Below are 19,365 nucleotides of genomic sequence, written 5' to 3'. Positions count from 1 at the left end.
CAGGGCCATGTAGATGTTGAAGAGAGTGGGGCTTATAGAGGAGCCCTGAGGCACACTGCAGCTGATATTTGTGGGTTCAGAGTGGAACAGTGGTAGTCAGAATCTCTGGGGCCGATTCACAAAGGTAATCTGAGACAAAAGTCAAACTATACGACATTTGGTATTCACAGACACCATTTACTAGTCATATCTTTACTTCCGCAGTTGGGCCGGAATCTCCACATCCGGGCCGTACTCTCCGCACCCAGACTGTACTCTCCGGCTCAGGCCGTACTCTCCGGCTCAGGCCAAATGAAGTGTAATCAATGGGCCAAAATGCAATTTTTAAAAAAGGGAACATTAGAACGTGTGATAAATGGTAGAGGAAGTCTTATAAATCAGTTTAGGCAGGGAAAAGGGTGTGGGCACACACTACATCATATCCCAGAAAAGTTTGCTCCTTTACATTATGGTACACACAGTGCACAATTTGTGCTCCTTTCACTGTTGACTGTAGTGTCAACACTACAGTCATCACCATGGGGAATGCCCTTTGTGTTGACTGTAGTGTTAACACTACAGTCAGCACAGAAAGGAGGGCAAATTGTACCATGTAGTTGGTCTCTGTATCCTCTTCTTGTGCCTTTGATCTCTCTAGCCTTATCAAGGTGGGGGTTTGTGTCCCTCGCATGCCGGCGTAATATCTGGGGGTTGTCTTTACCGGCTGTTTAGCCTACTTCCTGGTGGGGCCTGGAGCTGTGGGTCTGTGCTGTGTTCAGGGGGCATTTGATTCTTTGTGAGGTTTTGCCCATTTTGTGTCAATGCGCTTCCTGTTGCAGTTACTCTTGGTGTGGCAGGGTGTCATGTGGTCACCTTCTTGCTTCGGCCTCCTCTGCTTCTTCATTTTGGTTTGATCTGGCTTTCTTGTTGGTTCGGCCTCTTCTTGAGGCTATTGTTTGCTTTTCTTTTTTCTACTGCCCACATTGTGTTGGAGCCTCCTTTCAGTGGTGTGGGCTTGCAGATGGATGTGTTCTGCAGGGCTTCCCGGCCAAGGGTCTATGGTGCTTTCCTGTAGTCAAGCTTGGTATGCTGTTTTCAGGGTTGGGCCACTCTGCCGGATTTCTGCTGGACTTGCTTCCAGCTGGGGTTGGCGTGGTTATGTGCTGTAGATTGCCTGGCTGGTGGTATGTGGTACACTCTCTCCAGCCGTGATTCGCTACGTTTCTGTTGGGCCGCTGCTGTCTGCGTGCCGGTTCCATTCCTGGTTGCCTGTTTGCTGTGCAACAGACTTGTACTTGGACCCCTGCTGTGAGAACTTTGGGCCCTCTTCTGCCAGATGTCTGGCTCTCTGGCTCCTGTATCTCAGGGACCGACAGACTGCCAGGCCCTTTCCCTGGCTGGTCACCCTTGCTATTGTGCTCTCGGCCACATTTCCTGCCTGGGCATTTTTGGCCTATTGCCAACCTTTTCCATGTTTGGTATGTTGGGAGTTCTGCTTTTGGGCATTGGGCTTTTTGGGCTGGCAAGCTTTGTCTCTGTGGGTTGGAGCCTTTGGGCTCCTTTGTTCTTTGTGCCACTTGCACTGCGTTAGGACCGGTTGTGGCCTTGTCTTATTCTGGGTGCCTTCCAGCTCGCTTTGCCTGTTTCAGGCCTAAAGGGGTTTAGTTGCGTATAGTGTCATGATCAGCTGTGTTGTCTCTGCTGTGCCTCACCTGTCTGGTTGCTTCCCTGCTGACCTTACAGGACAACTTGTGTTCTCCTTGGCTTTCGTTTGGGGGTTCCTGGTGGCCTGCTTTTGTTGGGTTTCCGGGATGTGTGCTGCATGGTCTGTTTTCTCTCCTTTCCTGGGTAAACCGAGCTGGTCGCCTGCCTGCGTGTGCCTGCTTCTGGGCTCTCTTTCCTCGTGTGGTGGCTTCCTGTTTGTGCAGTTGGTGCTTCTTCCTCTGCATTCCAGGCCTGTTAGCCATTGTTGTTTCCATTAGTCCTTGCGGTGGTACCTCTTTCCTGCTTGCTGTACTGCAGGTTGTTTGTGGCTGGTTTCCAGTGTCCCTGGGGTGCTGGGCTCCTGTGGTGGCTGTAGAACTGGGTTTCATGTCTGCCCTTCTCTGCTTTTCTGTGCTTCTGTTGTTCTCTGCTTTCCAAGGGCTGTGGAGTTGAGTGTCTCTGGGGGCTGCTACGCTCTTGCCAATGTCCCTTTTCTGGTGCCTCAGTGTCTGTTGGGGCTGTTGCATGTTGCTCTTGGGGCTTCTCCATTGTGGGGGTGTACCCCCTTTGGGTATGGCGGTGGCCTGCATCTTTTGGTTTCCCTGTGCGCTGGTAGGCAGGGTGCTCTTGTTGCCACTTTCTGGCCTTCCTAGTTCCATCTGTTGATTGCTCCTTGTTATGCTTGGGGCTTTGTTGTCTTTGTATCTGGTGGTCTGCCTCTGGGTGGTGGCCTGTCAGTATGTTTCATGGCCTCTGGTTTTTATGCCTGGTCCACCTTTGGTGGGGTATTGCCGGCTTCCTTCTTGGGACAGGTTTTTTTGCCTGTGGCTGTGCCAGTGAGGCTTGTGTTGGTTGTCCTTGTGCGGTGGACTTGGCATTTGGTCTTCTAGGTGGCTGTGTCTGCAGTTCTTGTTGGGGATCACTGGTCTTGCTCCTCTGCTCTTCTGGCTGGGCAGCTCTTGTTGTCCGTCTTCAGTTGCCATTGGCATTGCTGTGTTATTCAGTGGCCTTCGGGCTTCCTGCTTTCTTTGGATCTCCTCTGCATTGGCGGTTGGAGCTTCTGCTCTTGTCCCTTTCTCTTGCAGTGTTTTCTTTTGGCTTTTCTTTTTGGCTGCCCCCTGTTTTTTTGGGGGCTATTGCCTATGGCTCCTGTTGTTTGCCTGGTGTTTGGTGTTCTGTCCCCATATCTTATCTGGTGCCCCGCCGGCCTGGTTGTGGCCTTCACTGCTCATTCCTGGGTTGGATTGGTCTGTTCAATGGGTCCCTTGTGGCTGCCCTGCCTTTTCCTCCCTGTTTGCCGGGGCATTTTGGTTTGCTGTGGTGCTATGTTTGCCGGTTCCTGGTCTGCCCATGTGACCTTGTCTGGCTATCCAGGTTGCCTCTCTACTGCCTGATTTTTTGGGGTTGGTTCCATCTGTTGTTGGTCCCCAGGGCCTTCTTCTCACCTGCCCTATTCCCGGTGTGTCCTTGGCTGGGATTTCTGTCTTATACGGGCGTGATGTGATCCATCTCATGAGATTCTGCTTTTTGTTTCCCTACCTCCGGTGCCGGTGTCCTCAAGGCTACCAGTTCCTTCTTGTGGGTCTGGTGGTTTCCCGGGTCTTTGGCCTCTGGGTGTCCTAGCTTGGTGGCCTGCTAGGGTGGTTTTGGTTTCCGTCTGCTCACTGGTTGGCTGTTTTCTGCTACTTGCCTTTTCTGTCCACTGTCTACTGTTGTTTGTTTTCTGGGCTATGTGCTGATGTCCTCCTTCTCTGTCATCCGCTTCTGCTTCTTGCTGGTGCTCTATTTGTTGCCTTTTGGGGATTTTTTTGTTCTCCTTATGTCTCTCCCTGTTGAGGGGGGTGACATTTCAAGTCCGGCTCTTGCGGTGTGTGGGGTACTGCGTTGCTCGCTGGCGCTCTGTTTGGGTTATCCTGTGTCTTGGTCTTGTGTTGCATTTTTTGTGCAGTTGGCCTGGTCTTTTTTGTGTTTTGTTACATCTCACTATGTGACCTAGCATGGCGAGAGGGATGAGGAAGTAATGCAGTGATTACTTATCCGCAATAGCATTACTCTGAGTCCTTCTCTCGCAGTGCTAATCATGCCCTCCCTCCTGCCCTCTCAGCTAGTCGATCTTTGTGCTTGATACAGAATGGGAAGTATGAAGGGGGAGGGACTTTTATGAGTGGGCAAAGGATTGGAGGCACAGGGGCCTCACTATGGGATTCAGCACGGCCAAAAGAGGTGTAATGCTATTGCTGTTAAGTAATCGCAGCAATATCAAAGTAACCAGGTATACTAATCAGATTCTCCTATTTGCCCCTCGGTAAACCTTGCATTGCAAGGGCCTTTCACTCCACTCCAATCCACCCCCATAGCCTCTCACCCATGCTGCCATATTGGCATCTTTCACCAACAGCCCCAGTAGTCGCAGCTGCTGCCTGGTAGCAGCAGTGAGGCAGTGGGGGAAAGGGACAGGGGAGATTACAATAAAAAAGACACTTACCTCCCAGCCAGCCAGCAGGCCGGCCACCGCATCCTCTCCTGTGTCATTTCCTGGCTCCTTGTAAGAAACAGGAAGCAAGAAGCACCAGGACTCCTACTTTCCGTGCAGGCAATAACCGCTGCAATCCAGCGTTGCGATTGACCTGGGGCTGTAGGGGTGGGCATGTTCTCCATGAAGTCTGTAATGCAGCCTACATGGAGACAGGGAAAAATTGTGCATGACTGGTTTGGTGTCGGCCCAAGAGGGTCAACCAAACAGTGATTGCACACTTAGAAAGATTGTACCCTCCTTCCCTGCTCTTCTGCCCCACCCCAGCCCCTCAAGCAAGCTGCCACAGCAGGAGGGCAAAATAAAAAGTTAATAACATTAGTTGTTATCAATTCATTTCTTCATTTCTTTTGCTGCTCTGAGGAAGAGGAGCAACACTCTTCCGCCTTAGCAGAGGAGACACCACTTAGCCCGAGCTCTACACATTACTGCAGCCGCTTCCGTATACCTGCATGACTCCATTTCATTCAATTTTCATGCAGGAAAGTCCTGATGTTTGTGAGCCACTGACAAGCTCTACCCAGATCAGTGCCACAAATTTGCTGATTCTTCATCGCCATGTTCAACCCGAGATGAATGCGCTTTCCAAATGTCCGGAAAGCGCAAGACTGGGAGCTCCTTTTGAGGCATCTTGAAACTAGCAAAACACACTAAGATGCACAGCTTGGAAACGACTCCAACAGGACTAAACTGAATCTCCAAATCTTGTCTCAGCACTGCTACAGCTGCAGCGACCACCGCTCATGCCCGAGTCAAAGCAGCACCTCCCTTTTCCAGCTCGCTGGCAGAATGAGCTGCGAAGGAGCAGAGCATACATTCAGCCTACTCACACATTTGCCATCTTGCCTTTGTCAGTGTACCAATTGGTTTCAATCTGTCTCAAGCAGATGAACAACTACAAAAGTAGACAAATTGCAAAGGTTGTATCATAAACATAAAAAGTGGCAACCTAATGAAAGTATGACTCTAATCTAGGTGGGCATGCCCTCAAGTGATACTGGACATTCCAGAACACTACGCTGTGGGAAAGGCTATAAGTCTCCCCACAGTTCTAAGGAAACCACCTTGGCATCTGCCAAGGACATGGCAGGATAAGGGCAACTAGAACAGAACATGTAACATGCAGAACAGGTAACTGCCAATTTTATGTTTGGATTTTTTCTCGTATGTGTTTTTTATCTGAGCTCCCATACTACTTTTAAGTCTTTTTTTTGGGCCTAAGACCCAAGGGTGCGATTAATTTATTGCCTTGGAGAGGAAGGAGTCTGCTCTGACCGAAATGTTACTTAACAAAGCCTATGAGGCATCAACAGGCAGATGAAGGGTTTGTGCCAACAACTGGAAAATTAACGGACTGAACGGCAGAGAAGAGGTGTGGCCAACAGCTGCGGTCTGTGCAAGTAACAGTGGTGAGCGGTGGGGCCGGGTGGGGGGTATTTCAGGGGACGATGCAGAGGGAAAATTAAATAAATATTCAATTTTCGCACTGCATTATCCCTTGAAATACCCCTCCACCCGGCCCTACTGCTGCTGTTACCTGCGCGGACTGCGGTTGGTGGCCAACAGACGTGTTAACCAATTTATTTATTTATTTATTTTTTCAGTTTATAAAGCGCGACAGCTACCCAGGGAGAGTTTCCCGGCACTAATGAAGACAAGAGCCACAGGCCAATGTATCGTAGGTTATTGGTTAAACAACCAGGTTTTAGCTGCTTTTCGGAAGCGACTGTAGCAGCTCTCGGCGCGAATGGCCAATGGGAGGGAGTTCCATAGCCTAGGACCCAAAAGGGCGAAGGACCTTCCCGCCCATTCTTGCGAGTCTGACCTTGGGCACACAAAAAAGTTCTTGGGTGGAAGACCGCAGTGTGCGAATTGGGGAGTATCTCTTAACACCTTGGCTGCTAGGGGTTTTCCCGCTGGGTGCTGCCATTCCATAAATCCCACTTTACATGACAAGGCCAGCTCGTCATAAGCACAGGGCAGGTAAAGCCCATGACGAGCTGGCTTTGTCATCAGCACTGAAGAGGTTAACCAGTGATTTCAAATATTTTGGAGCCGTGCCTTCTTTAATTTTATACATATAGCTTAGAGCTTTGAACTTCGCCCGGCTCTCCACTCTGAGCCAGTGAAGTTCCCTAAGACGTCCTGAAATTGGTTTGTTTCTTTTGCAGCCGCAAAGTAATTGCGCCGCTGTGTTCTGGACCATTTGGAGGCGCCTGGTGATCGCCTTGGTAGCCCCCAGGTAGAGTACATTACCATAACCCAATGGGAAGGTCACCAAGGCGTTGACCACCGACCTCTGGGTATAGGCAGGCAGCATCCACAAAACCTTCCTCAGCCAGCGCAAGATGGCAAAACAAGTGGCCGCCACTTTCACCACTTGTTTCTGCATTGTAAGCCCCTGATCTATGGTCACCCCTAGGTTGCGGGCGTGCGTAGATGCAGGTGGAATGGGGCATATTACAGTCAGCCAATGCTTGGAGCACCACAGATCATGCTTGTTCCCAAGGATGAGAATCTCTGTTTTCCCCCCCATTTAACTTGAGCAAATTTTGGTTCATCCATGTAGCTATTTCACTAAGTCCCGACTGAAGGAGGGAGGTGGGTGACCAATCCGATTGTGAAAGGGAAAAGACAATCTGCGAATCGTCCGCGTAAGTAAACAGCGTGAGCCCTGCATGCTCCGCGATATAGGCCAGCGGGGTAACATATAGATTAAAAAGAAGAGGGCTAAGGATTAAACCCTGGGGCACTCCAAAGGGGAGGCATAGATCTTAGATGTCGAGGACTGGGAAAAGACTTGGAAGTTCCTATCGGCCAGGAAAGATTCCAGCCATTTCAGGGCTTTGCCACCAATGCCTAGGGAGTCCAATGCTCTGAGTAAGATGGCGTGGGAGATGGTATCAAAGGCCGCACTGAGATGTAATAGAATCAGTGCGGCAGTGTCCCCTCTGTCGAGCATGAGGTGAAGATTCTCTGTGACTCCCAAAAGTGTAGTCTCCGTTGAGAATCCAGGGCGAAACCCTGACTGGGAGTAATGTAACAGATTGTTTGTTGAAACGAACTGGGCTAAATGCTGGTAGATATGTTGTTCCATTACCTTGGAAAATACAGGTAGTAACAAAATCGGCCTAAAGTTAGCAGGGATTTTAGGATCTGCCATAGGTTTCTTCAACAAAGGAGAAGCCATGGCGTGTTTCCAACACGCAGGAACACTGGCCAGATGTAGTGAGACATTGAGCGTGGGGCAAATCCTGGCGAGCTGAGGCTCATCCAGAAGTTTGAGGACAGAAACAGGGAGAGGGTCATTAGGTGCGCTTGATTTGATCTTAGCCAGATGTGCTGATAGAGCAGACAGATTAAGGTCTGGCCATTCGTCCAGGGGGGCGTATGTGACCGGCGGGATACTCATGGGGTTAGGGCTGACAACTGTGATCCTGGACGTATTTCCCTCGTTCTGCTCAGATATGTCTTGGTAAATTTTCTCGATCTTAGTAGTGAAAAACTGGGCCAGCTCTTCACACTGGGTGCTGTCCAGGGGCGGTGGTCCCGCCACTGTGCCAGATCCGGCTAGGTCCTTGACTAGCCCGAAAAGCACATTGGATTTGTTTACAGTGTCGTTCATGGTTTTCGCGACGTAGGTGGCCCAGGCTTGGACGCACCCTTTATGGTAGCACTTCAGTTCTTTTTGTAGGTCTGCTCTGCTGTGGGCGGGTAGTCCTTTCTCCATATTCTTTCTAATTTTTTGCAGTACAATTTATCAGTTTTTAGTTGTTCATTAAACCACGGGCCGGTGGTTTGTGAGTGACTAACTTTTTGTGGATTGGTGGCAGGCAGCTGCTGATGGCTTCAGTAAGCCAGGAATGTGTACTAGCTGCTACTGTATGAACGTTGTCCCTTTTAGTGTGATGATCTAATAGGTGGGAGTTAAGGTGCTGTTTGAGAACGGCACATCTAGCTTTTTCCAGTCCCTCCTAACGGTAGCCGTAGGAAATTTGGGCTGGACCGAAATGTCCCTGAGGTAAAGGTTGAAACAGATCAACAAGTGATCTGACAAGGGAATTGGAAGTGCTGGGTGGCATTGTATATGGACCAAGTTTGAAAAAATAGGGTCTAGCAAATGGCCCCCTTTATGTGTGGGACCGTGATTGTGTAGTACCATATTTAAGGCTGCAAGATCAGAAATTAAGTTTGTGCTCACGCTGCACGTAGGGTCATCCAAATGGATGTTAAGGTCACCTAAAACCATAATCTGATAGCTGTGGGGCCCAAGTGTTCACTGGGCCAGGAGGGCGATAGACTAACAGGCCTGAGAGGGTGTACTTGGGATGAAGTGCAAGCTTGAAGTAGGTTGCCTCGCAGTCTTTGAGGTTTACAGTAACCCTGGGCGGAGTTGGCGGAGTGGGGCTTCGCGGAGCTACGCGAAGTGGGCGAGAAACTACGCCCACCTCCGCACTCCGCGTAGCCCCACTCCGCAAACACTACTGGCCGCCAGCCCCGCCACCCGCCTCCCTCCCGCCCTCCCTAAATACTTTCAAATAAAGCAATCAAATAATTTAAAAAGCACTTACCTTGCCGCCGCTGCCCACCGCGTCCCCGGGGCTCGCTATCTTCCGTCTTTTTTAGTAATGCGCATGCACGGGCGGCCGCGCATGCGCATTTTCTCGTGAAAATGCGCATGCGTGGCCGCCCGCGCATGCGCATTACTAAAGAAGACGGAAGACGGAAGATAACGAGCCCCGGGGACGCGGCGGGCAGCGGCGGCAAGGTAAGTGCTTTTTAAATTATTTGATTGCTTTATTTGAAAGTATCTAGGGAGGGCGGGAGGGAGGCGGGTGGCGGCCAGCTACGCTCCGTCTGCGGAGCGTGCGTAGTGCCGCCTGGCTACGCCAGCTCCGCAAAATGCGGAGTAGGCGGCACTACGCACACTCCGTGCACGGAGCGTAGTTGCCCGCCCACCCCTAGTTTACAGGTTCAAGCAAGCATTGCACATTGCTCTTGATTACGATCGCAATGCCTTCTCCCATTCTATCAGCTCTGTCTTGTCTTAGAATGGGGTAGTTTGTTTGCAGTGCTTCGGCAATATCCGGCCCTGAGCTGTCATGCAGCCATGTTTCAGTAAGAAACAGCGCATCGGGTAGTTCGTCCACGAGGAGATCGAAAATCTCACACTTATGTTTAGCTAGGGATCAGCAATTAAGGCTGCAAAACGTGAACACAGTGTCACATAAAGGTCTGATGCGGGGCGCGCAGCTTCCACAAGGGTGTGCGGCGTCCAGACAAAACGAACAATTTCTGCATGCCCTAGGGATCTTGTCACTCGGATAGAAGACGGTGCAGTCCGACTTCCTGGATGGTCCAAACCAAAAAACATAATATGGAAAACCTGTTTCCTGGTTCAGCTGTATTGGTTCTTATATGTACCCTTTTGTGTACAGAAACTTCCTAGTGAAGGGGCTCAAAGAGAGTCTGAGGATGTACCTCGGGAAAAGTTCTGTTCCTGAGTGTTCACCCTTGGAAAGGAGAGTCCATAGTGTGAGTGAGGTTATGTTTCATGTACTGTGATATTTCAAATCCTCAATTAAATTGACCTAGCTTTTTTACTAGATTGACAGAAATCTGTATAACTGTCCTGAACCAGTACAACCCACGTAATCAGGGCCTTGTGTAGCATGTTGCGCCCTCAACAGTGCACTCCAAACCTAGGGCCTCATTAGGATGGAGGATTTTCCGCATCCTCCGGGCCAGCGGAAGCCACCGCCGGCGCGGAGGATGCGGAAAATACTCTGCGGACCCACCGCAACATTAGGATGGCTGGTGGGTCCTGGTTTCCGTCCGCAGCTTTTCCGCCACGGTTGGCTTACAACTGCGGTGGAAAAGCACTAATATGTTGACAGTGTCTCTCAGACACCGTCAGCCAGATTAGGATGGGCTCTGAAACATGCTTTTCCACGGCGGCTTTTCCGCCGTGGACCAGCATGTGTAACTTCAATGCGGGGGCCCGTTTCGGGCCCCCTAGGTGAAGGGGGGTGGGGGTGCACATGGGGGGTACCTATGGTACCCCCATGCATTTCTATGCAGATAGCAGCAGGCACCGCGCGGTGCCTGCCACTTTCTACATACAAATGCAATGCGTGCATTTTTAACATTGCTGCGGGTGCAGCTTGAAGCCGCACCCGCCGCAATGTTAAAAATAGAGGATGTGTCCGCCAGGGTGGCGGTCACATCCTAATTGCACAGGAGGGAACTCCGCAGCCCATGCGGACGTTCCCTCCTACTCTATGGTGGCGGACGGATTCAGGTCCCTCCGCCATCATAACGTGCCCTCTACTAGTCTCCCTCCGACCTCTCCTGATCATTATCACTACCACATGAAGCTATCTCCCAGGGGAAGAATATATACTGAAAAGACCGGTCTTTACTTGCTTGAGCTAGAAAGAAGGGTGTTGGCAGCAGCCAGGCCAATGTAAAAAAGCCTAGGGCAGGTTGGTCATAGGTATTAGGATGATTTTGTCTATTTTGTATTTGTTAGCTATGAGCATATGGGCTATGCAGGAGGTGGTAGTGCAGGATATAGGGAGGCCAGATTTCTCTAGTTTCAAACAGGGACATCTCTGTGACCTGTGACTACAATATCGTATTCAAGGATCACCCATCTTTGTCAAAATACTTGAAATCTGTGGATTTCTGTCTTTTTTTAACTAGAAGGTTTTTTCTATAGTTTTTCTGTAGTGCATTGCATCACAACAATGTCATATGTCTTGTGTGGGTCTTTCAACTAATAGTAGCTTAATAGCCAATAGAAATAAACATTATGGGCACCTATACGTTTAATGAAAATATCAAAATACTAGTCAGAGTATGCATGGTGCTCTTGAATTAAATTACCAGACTGGCTAAAACTTCACACTTGACCTGGGACAACATGGAAGCTCCGTTAGATGGACTGCTGCATCAATTGTGTTGGAACCTTTATGGTCTACTACAGATCTGCAACCTGTAGGTTTGATATGCACCATCCCAGGGTGTGAATTTAAATGCAGGAATTGGGAGAGGTCTTAGCAGATCCTCTTAAATGCTATGATATGTAACTTGTGGGTTAACAGCAGTCAAATAACAATGTTCTATTATGTTATAGCAATTTATAAAGTGCATGGCTGACCCGCAAAGCTTCACAGTGCTAGCATAACAGAAGAAATCAAGACAGACTGGGTTAAAATAGCCAGGTCTTTAACTGCTTGTAGAATCAAGCTCCATCACATTTCAAAAGGTGCATGAATCAAAACATGCTGAGTTTTTCCTTTGGGTTTTGAGTATAGTAGTCTTAATTTTCCCATTATAAAGCTAAAATATCTAGAATATAAAGTAAGGCCCTGGACTGGAGAACCTGGCCATGCAAGCACCTGAGAAATTTGGCAGATAAATTAATCTTTGACTGTAAAAAGTCTACCTGAAATGCACAAGTACAAGAAATTTGCTCTCCTATTTTCCACACAAAATTATATGTTATTATTTTTCCCTGGCAACAAAAGTGTCACTGAACTCTGTCTCAAGAAACCCCACTTGGCACTGTTTAATATTTGCTAATTTATTCGAAACTTTGTTGTGAGAAAAGGGGTTGTTAGTTGAGCCCTGGTCAACAGGGCAAAACACAGATATGGCACTAAATTAACCAGGGTAGTTTGGCACTAAAGCAGTTTGGCTTAACTTAGAGGCAAGGTATAAAGTATTTATGTAACACACAAAAAATAATAAAGTGAAAACACAAGCAATAAAAATCCCCAACCAATTTACAAAAATAGATTATATTTTAATAAAATATTTGATATCAAAGGACAAGAAATATTCGGTAGAGCCTGAGGTTTGAATGTTTAAGGTTTTAGTGATAACTGGTGCCTAAAAGATCAAATTGATACCAAAGGGGATGATGGATGGAGCGTTTGAGCAAATCAAACACTCACCCTCAGTCAACTGATCTGGGTTTAATCCATCACCATTCCTTAGCTCATTCCACCACCCCAGTTCAGACATGGCCATATGCAAATCAGTCTGACCCTGTGACTCATGGGAACAGTCTAGCCCGAACTGCCAAGCCATGTCTTCTCTGGACCAGAAGCAAGCATCCTGGGACCGGTTTTGGATTCATAATCCTCATCATCCAGGCTATCTTGAATCCAGTGGTAGAGTGAACAAGGGACCCACGTCTGGGCATACCCTGCCAACTTAGGGCGAACAAAGCGATACCAAAGGGAATGATGGACGGAGCGTTTGAGCAAATCAAACACTCATCCCCAGTCAACTGATCTGGGTTAGATCCATCACCATTCCTTAGCGAACTCCACCACCCCAATTCAGACATGGCCATAAGCAAATCAGTCTGACCCTGTGCCTCATGGGAACAGTCCAGACCTAACTGCCGAGTCATGTCTTCCCTGGACCAGAAACAAGCCTCCTGGGACCGGTTTCGGATTCATAATCCTCATCAGCCAGCCTATCTTGAATCCAGTGGTAGAGTGTGCAAGGTACCCACATCTGGGCATACCCTGCCAACTTAGGGTGAACAAAGCGACACCAAAGGAGATGATGGACGGAGCGTTTGAGCAAATCAAACACTCACCCCCAGTCAACTGATCTGGGTTGAATCCATCACCATTCCTTAGCTCACTCCACCACCCCAGTTCAGACATGGCCATATGCAAATCAGTGTGGGGAACATCCATTGAGGCTTACCGCTGTTTCTGGACGCCCTTGTGAGAGGAGAGAGGGACTCTTGTTGCTGCTCAGACCGCCCGCCTCCCGCCTCCCGCCGTTAGACCCCAGCTCCAACTTCGGGTCCGGCCGTTGAGCGGAGAGCGGCGCTGGTTCTTGCTACCAAACTACAATTCCCAGCATCCTCTGAGACGCTTCCTGCGTCAATCACGCGCCAGGCGGCGCTTAAAGCTGCTGCAACCCCGGTCGAGAGGGGGAACATCCATTGAGGCTTACCGCTGTTTCTGGACGCCCTTGTGAGAGGAGAGAGGGACTCTTGTTGCTGCTCAGACCGCCCGCCTCCCGCCTCCCGCCTCCCGCCGTTAGACCCTAGATCCAACTTCGGGTCCGGCCGTTGAGCGGAGAGCGGCGCTGGTTCTTGCTACCAAACTACAATTCCCAGCATCCTCTGAGACGCTTCCTGCGTCAATCACGCGCCAGGCGGCGCTTAAAGCTGCTGCAACCCCGGTCGAGAGGGGGAACATCCATTGAGGCTTACCGCTGTTTCTGGACGCCCTTGTGAGAGGAGAGAGGGACTCTTGTTGCTGCTCAGACCGCCCGCCTCCCGCCTCCCGCCGTTAGACCCCAGCTCCAACTTCGGGTCCGGCCGTTGAGCGGAGAGCGGCGCTGGTTCTTGCTACCAAACTATAATTCCCAGCATCCTCTGAGACGCTTCCTGCGTCAATCACGCGCCAGGCGGCGCTTAAAGCTGCTGCAACCCCCGTCTCGCGGGACGCCCGGGGCGAAGCCCGAGCAAAGGGCGGGCCGTCTGAGGCCGTCCGAGGTTGGCCAAGTTTGGGTTGGGCCTGGTCTCTTGGTTTGTTGTGTTGAAAACGACGCTTCTGCTCATTTCTCACTCCGGCTGATTTCATTTTATGTTTTCAACTTTGGCTGTGTGCAAAGAGAAATATGCCTCCAAAAAAGTTACCTACTCCTAGCAACTCTATTGAGAACTATCTTGTACAAGTTGTAGAAAGAATCAACAGTGATAGGAGAACATCTTTGGGAATAGACTCATCCACCCAATCTCCCTTTATTGATATTGAGTCAGATGATCCCTTTGGGCTTCAGATTAATAGTAGCTCAAATGGTGCAATACTCAATTCATTTCCTGATACTATTATCATACAGCCTAGTGGTACTGTTGCTGGATCTGAAGACCCTAGCGTTAAGGAAGCTCTGACAGAGATAACCACTAGTAATGAGCCCTCTATCTCCCCCCCAGCTCCCATTTTAGTCCCGGGGAAACGGGAGTGTCTAAGGTCAGCTAAGAACAAAGTAGCAAACCTCCCGAGGAAACATTCAGAGGAAGAGGAGCCTGATCTGACTAATGAGGCGTACGTCACACTTTCAAATGCCCAATTTAACAAACTACTGGCTTTGTTGGATACCAAAATCAAAGGTGTGGTTAAACCTCTGGTCAGTAAAATAGATAAGTTAACCTCTGAGGTCAACCGACTGGAAGGTCTACTGGAAAAAACCTTGGGCGAGATAGGTAAACTCCCGGAAAATGTCTCCGCCAAGATAGAGGCAACTCTAAGCAAATCAGTAACTGCAGTTAACAGTGGACTTATCCCTACCCCTGTATCAAACCCTCAAATGGCAACTAATAGTATTTTCCCTGGTGATGCTCATATTGCCCCGATCCCAGCTCCTGTTGCTGATGACCCAATCACTGAAAAAGGGACTTTCGAGCTTGTAGTTGAAGCTTCCCCATTGGTACTTGTTCTTGCTAATGTTCCTCCCTTGGCTCAAGGTGAGCGTGAAACAACATCTTCTCTAATAAATAAATCCCTATCATGGTTGACCAACAACATGGTAATCTCTCCATGGGGAAAGCAGCAACTCTCTGAAGAGCTCGTTAATGCGAGAAGGGTTCAGTGGATTGGGGACAGGGTGAAAAAGTTCAAAGGGGAGCGTGTTGTCCTACACTTTTCTGACCCCGGGGTTTTGCCTAATATCTTACCCAACATCCTACCACCACAACGGAGATCAACCTCAATAGTTCCATTGACTCTGGACTTCTTCTATCCAAGAAAGGGAAGTGGCCCAAATTCAAGTATTTTGAGAACCAAATGGAACATTGTGACTAAGAGGGGGAGGAAGGATGTCGCTTCAGTGGACTGGGGTTTGGGGTTGGAAAATCATTTCTCTGCATTATCTAACTTGAATGCTTGTGACTGACAACCACCTATTTGTAACTCTATCCCCTTGTCTCTCTGTGACAAAAGAACTTTTGATGCAGTCAGTAACTCAACTAAAGATTGTACTCAGGGGTATCCGTTCGATGATTCAGCAGGGCCATCCAATGTAAATATCACTAACCAGGACACTGGGGGTAGGACGACACATGAGACTATTACAAACCCTTGTTCTCTTACGACATCTAACTCAGGGAATCTCTTGTCCTGGAATGTGGCTGGACTTTGTTCCAAGATGGATTGTGCTGACTGGCTTGAATTTATTAATAATTACGACCTTTGCATCTTCCAAGAGACTTGGGCGTGCGGCCCTATCTTTGCCTTGGGGTATATACATTTTCATGTTCCTGCTACTAAGGGCCCTAAAGGGCGGCCGATGGGGGGGTCTTACTATTTGGATCAGGCAGTCTTTAAAAACTGTTGTAAAATGTGTGGAGCTTGACCAAAAAGATATCCAGCTCATCAGATTGACTAGTGATCTATCCATCTCCATAGATATTTACAATATCTATGTTAGAGGTGGAAGCAAAGGTAAATCAGAGGTTCTTTTGAGTCTTTTTAATCTTCTTGAGACACATTCTGCAGGGAAAAACATTCTAATTGCAGGCGATTTAAATCGCACTTTCGAACCTCTCATCACTGGTGATTCTCCTCTCGGAGTAGAGGAAGATAAGCTTTGGGACATCCCCACACTAGATACCCCACTGATAACTCGCTGGACGGCTGACATACTAGGCCTAAACGCTATGTGTCTGGAGCACGGGCTACGAGCCTTGAACGGTCGAACTAAATCAGATCGTATTCCCGCAATGACCTTTAACAACGAGCGAAGTAAAAGTCGCATTGACTATGTCATTTGTAGCATATACATATGGTCATCTCTCAGTGACATGGTAGTAACAGCTAGGCCAGAAAGCGACCACGACCCTCTATGTGTCTCCCATAATTGGTGGACATCTAATGAAATTGCTCCAACCCCCTGTGACCAACCTGTGCTCCCGACGATTATTCCATCTAATAATATGCGTAGGTTAAGGTGGTCTGGTGTCAAGACAGATCAGCAGGTCCTCGAAAAAATAGGAGCAGCGACAGACAAGGCCATTATGGCACTGGAGAGTATAGCTGGGTCTTCACAGGGACATGAAGATATCACTAAAGCACACATGACTCTTTTTAACGAAGTTAAAAGTTTCTTCTTAAAACCCGTACATAACACGAGGGTCCGCCCACACAAATCAGCAAAGTGGTATAATCAAGATTGTAGGGCAGCAAGATTTAATTTAGGAGCTGCAATCAAAAGTAACAACTTGAGTGAGATTCGATCTGCCAGGAAGCACTATAAAAACTGCATTGCTAGGGCAAAAAGAGAATGGGACGAAGACCACTGGCAGAAGCTGAAATGTGCAAGTGAACACAAACACTCTAGACTATGTTGGCATATTGTCAAATGGGGTCACGATAGATCTCCAGAAGCTCCCAATAATAATGTCTCTCATGATGCATGGGTTAAATTTTTCAGCGAGCAGTACTCCTCCAGGGATCAGTTTGTTAACAGCTCCAGCCCAACTTACCTGTTCGCAGATGAAGACATCTTTGTGCAGAGCGAAGTCCTGTCTGCCCTGAAATCTGTTCACAGTGGCCGAGCTCCGGGTATTGACGGAGTCCCGGCGGATGACTTTCTAAATGATACCGACAGGTGGAGTAAGTACATCTGCCTTTTACTAAATCATATTGCTAGGGGCGCTGAAATCCCGGTATCCTGGCGGGGTGCTGTCATTATCCCAGTATATAAAAAGGGAGACCGTGCCCAACCTTGCAATTACCGCCCAATCAGCTTAATTGACACGGTTCAAAAAGTTGTAGGACGTGTAATCATTAACAACTTGCTTGATTGGGCAGAGGAGCAGAATGTTTTATCTCCTTTTCAGGCTGGGTTTCACAGAGCAACCAGCACTGTGGACCAGGTCTTCCGTTTTCAATTGATAAAGTGGAGGACCGTGGTTCTGGGTGGATGCAGTCTTTACGCAGCATTTGTTGACCTACGGGCTGCATTCGACCTGGTGCCGAGGGCAAAATTGTGGGAGGTGCTGGCAGCTCTGGGGGTCCCGATGACCATTCTAACTTTGATAATGAGACTCCACGAGGGCACTTATGCTAAAATTCAATGGGGTGGCTACGGTAACGACACTACTGATTTTCCTGTCGAGCGTGGGGTTCGACAGGGCTGTTCAATGGCACCAACATTGTTTACATTTTTTATTAATGGAATTGTTTCCCGCATGCAAGCCGAGCCTGTAGATGCTCCCTCTCTCGCAGGTGTAAAAGTTCCTATTTTAATGTTCGCAGACGACACCTTAATTTTATCGAAATCCCCTAGCGGTCTGCAAAAGGCACTGGTAATTTTTGATACATTTTGTAGTGACCACGGCTTGGAGGTAAACGCAGCTAAAACAAAACTCATGGTTTTTAATCCTTGTAGAAATTTTAAATCCAAAATATCCATGAGTGGGCGTTGCCTCGAAGTAGTAAATTCTTTTACTTACCTGGGGATTCACATCTCAAATGATAATAGATGGAACCATCATTTAAACATTGCAGTACTAAGACACAAACAACTGGCTGGTACCATCATCAAGGAGCATAGCAAATCTTTGACCAAACCATTTAAACCTCCTTTGATCATATATGAGGCAAAGGCAATAGGGTCAGCATTGTATGGGGCAGAGATGTGGGGGCAAGAAAACCTCCAGGAGTTACAGACATCAGAGAATAACTTCCTTCGGAAATTAACAGGCACCCCACAGAGCAGCCCCCTTCTGCCTCTCAGATATGACCTTGGCAGGAAGGAAATCTCGGCAATGTGCAAACTCCGTCCGATATTATATTGGCGTACAATCTGGACCACCCCTGAGTTGTCACAATATGCAGCAGGGTTTGCTGATGTCATCAAAGCAGACCGATTTCATAAAATCAGATGGTTCAGATCATTAAAATTAGCATTAAGTGAACTAGGGTTAATTGAACTGTGGTCCGATCCAACCGGGTCATCCTTCCCATCCAAGTTGTTTATAAAAAATCTTTTCTGGGAACAGGTTGAAAACAGGAGTCTCCTTAGCAATAATAATGGGTCTATGACGACTGCTTTCCTTGAAGCTAAACTGTTTCCCATGTATGAAATGTATTGGGATTTCATAACGAAACCCATGGATAGGAAACTGTTTTTCCAAATGAGGGCTGGCTCTCTACCTCTGAGTAACTTAACATCAAAATGGAGAGATGGAGGTCCAGCTATTTGCCCAGTTTGTGGGGAAGGAAAGGAAATGTTGGGTCACTTCCTGTTCTCCTGTTATGCATATTCTGCTCCCAGACGTGTTTGGTTGGCTCCCATGTGTAGAAACCTGGGTACTAAAAGTAGCATGGTAGCTCTACGCATTGTTAAATCTACCTCCTTAAACTGGATTATTATAGCGACTGCAAAGTATCTGGGGTGGGCGTGGGTAATTAGGCAGAGATTGCTAGTAAGGTAACTACTCTCTGCTTAGTTGAACAGAGACTGCTAGATTATCTATTCTCTGTTCCCATGCGAGGTGTCTATCTGATGAACAATTTAAAAAAATACATTGATTTTTAACAGTGAAACTGGATTGCTTTTTTAAATCTGTCTTTTTATCATATGAACTTTGCACCTTGGATTGTATATATCAGGATGAAATGTAATTATAATTGTCTTTTTAATGTGTATTGTGCTTAAGTCATATTCGATCTTGTAATTTAATTGTATTTTTATTATGTGTTTGTTTGTCTGCTTTTATGAGTAATACTCGAATAAAGCACTTTTGAATTGAATTGAATTGCAAATCAGTCTTACCCTGTGCCTCATGGGAACAGTCCAGCCCAAACTGCCAGCCATGTATTCCCTAGACTGGAAACTAGCATCCTGGGACCGGTTTCGGATTCATAATCCTCATCAGCCAGGCTATCTTGAATTCAGTGGTAGAGTGAGCAAAGGGAGCCACGTCAGGACTTACCCTGCCAACATAGGGTGAACAAAGCGATACCAGATGGTATGATGAAAGGAGCATTAGAGCAAATCAAACACTCACCCCCAGTCAACTGATCTGGGTTAAATCCATCACCATTCCGTAGCTCACTCCTCCACCCCAGTTCAGACATGGCCATTTGCAAATATGTCTGACCCTG

The sequence above is a fragment of the Lissotriton vulgaris genome, chromosome 9 (assembly GCF_964263255.1).
Source record: "Lissotriton vulgaris chromosome 9, aLisVul1.2, whole genome shotgun sequence".
Taxonomy (NCBI): Eukaryota; Metazoa; Chordata; class Amphibia; order Caudata; family Salamandridae; genus Lissotriton; species Lissotriton vulgaris.
The sequence above is the reverse complement of the archived record's forward strand: the minus strand, read 5'-3'. Positions refer to the sequence as shown.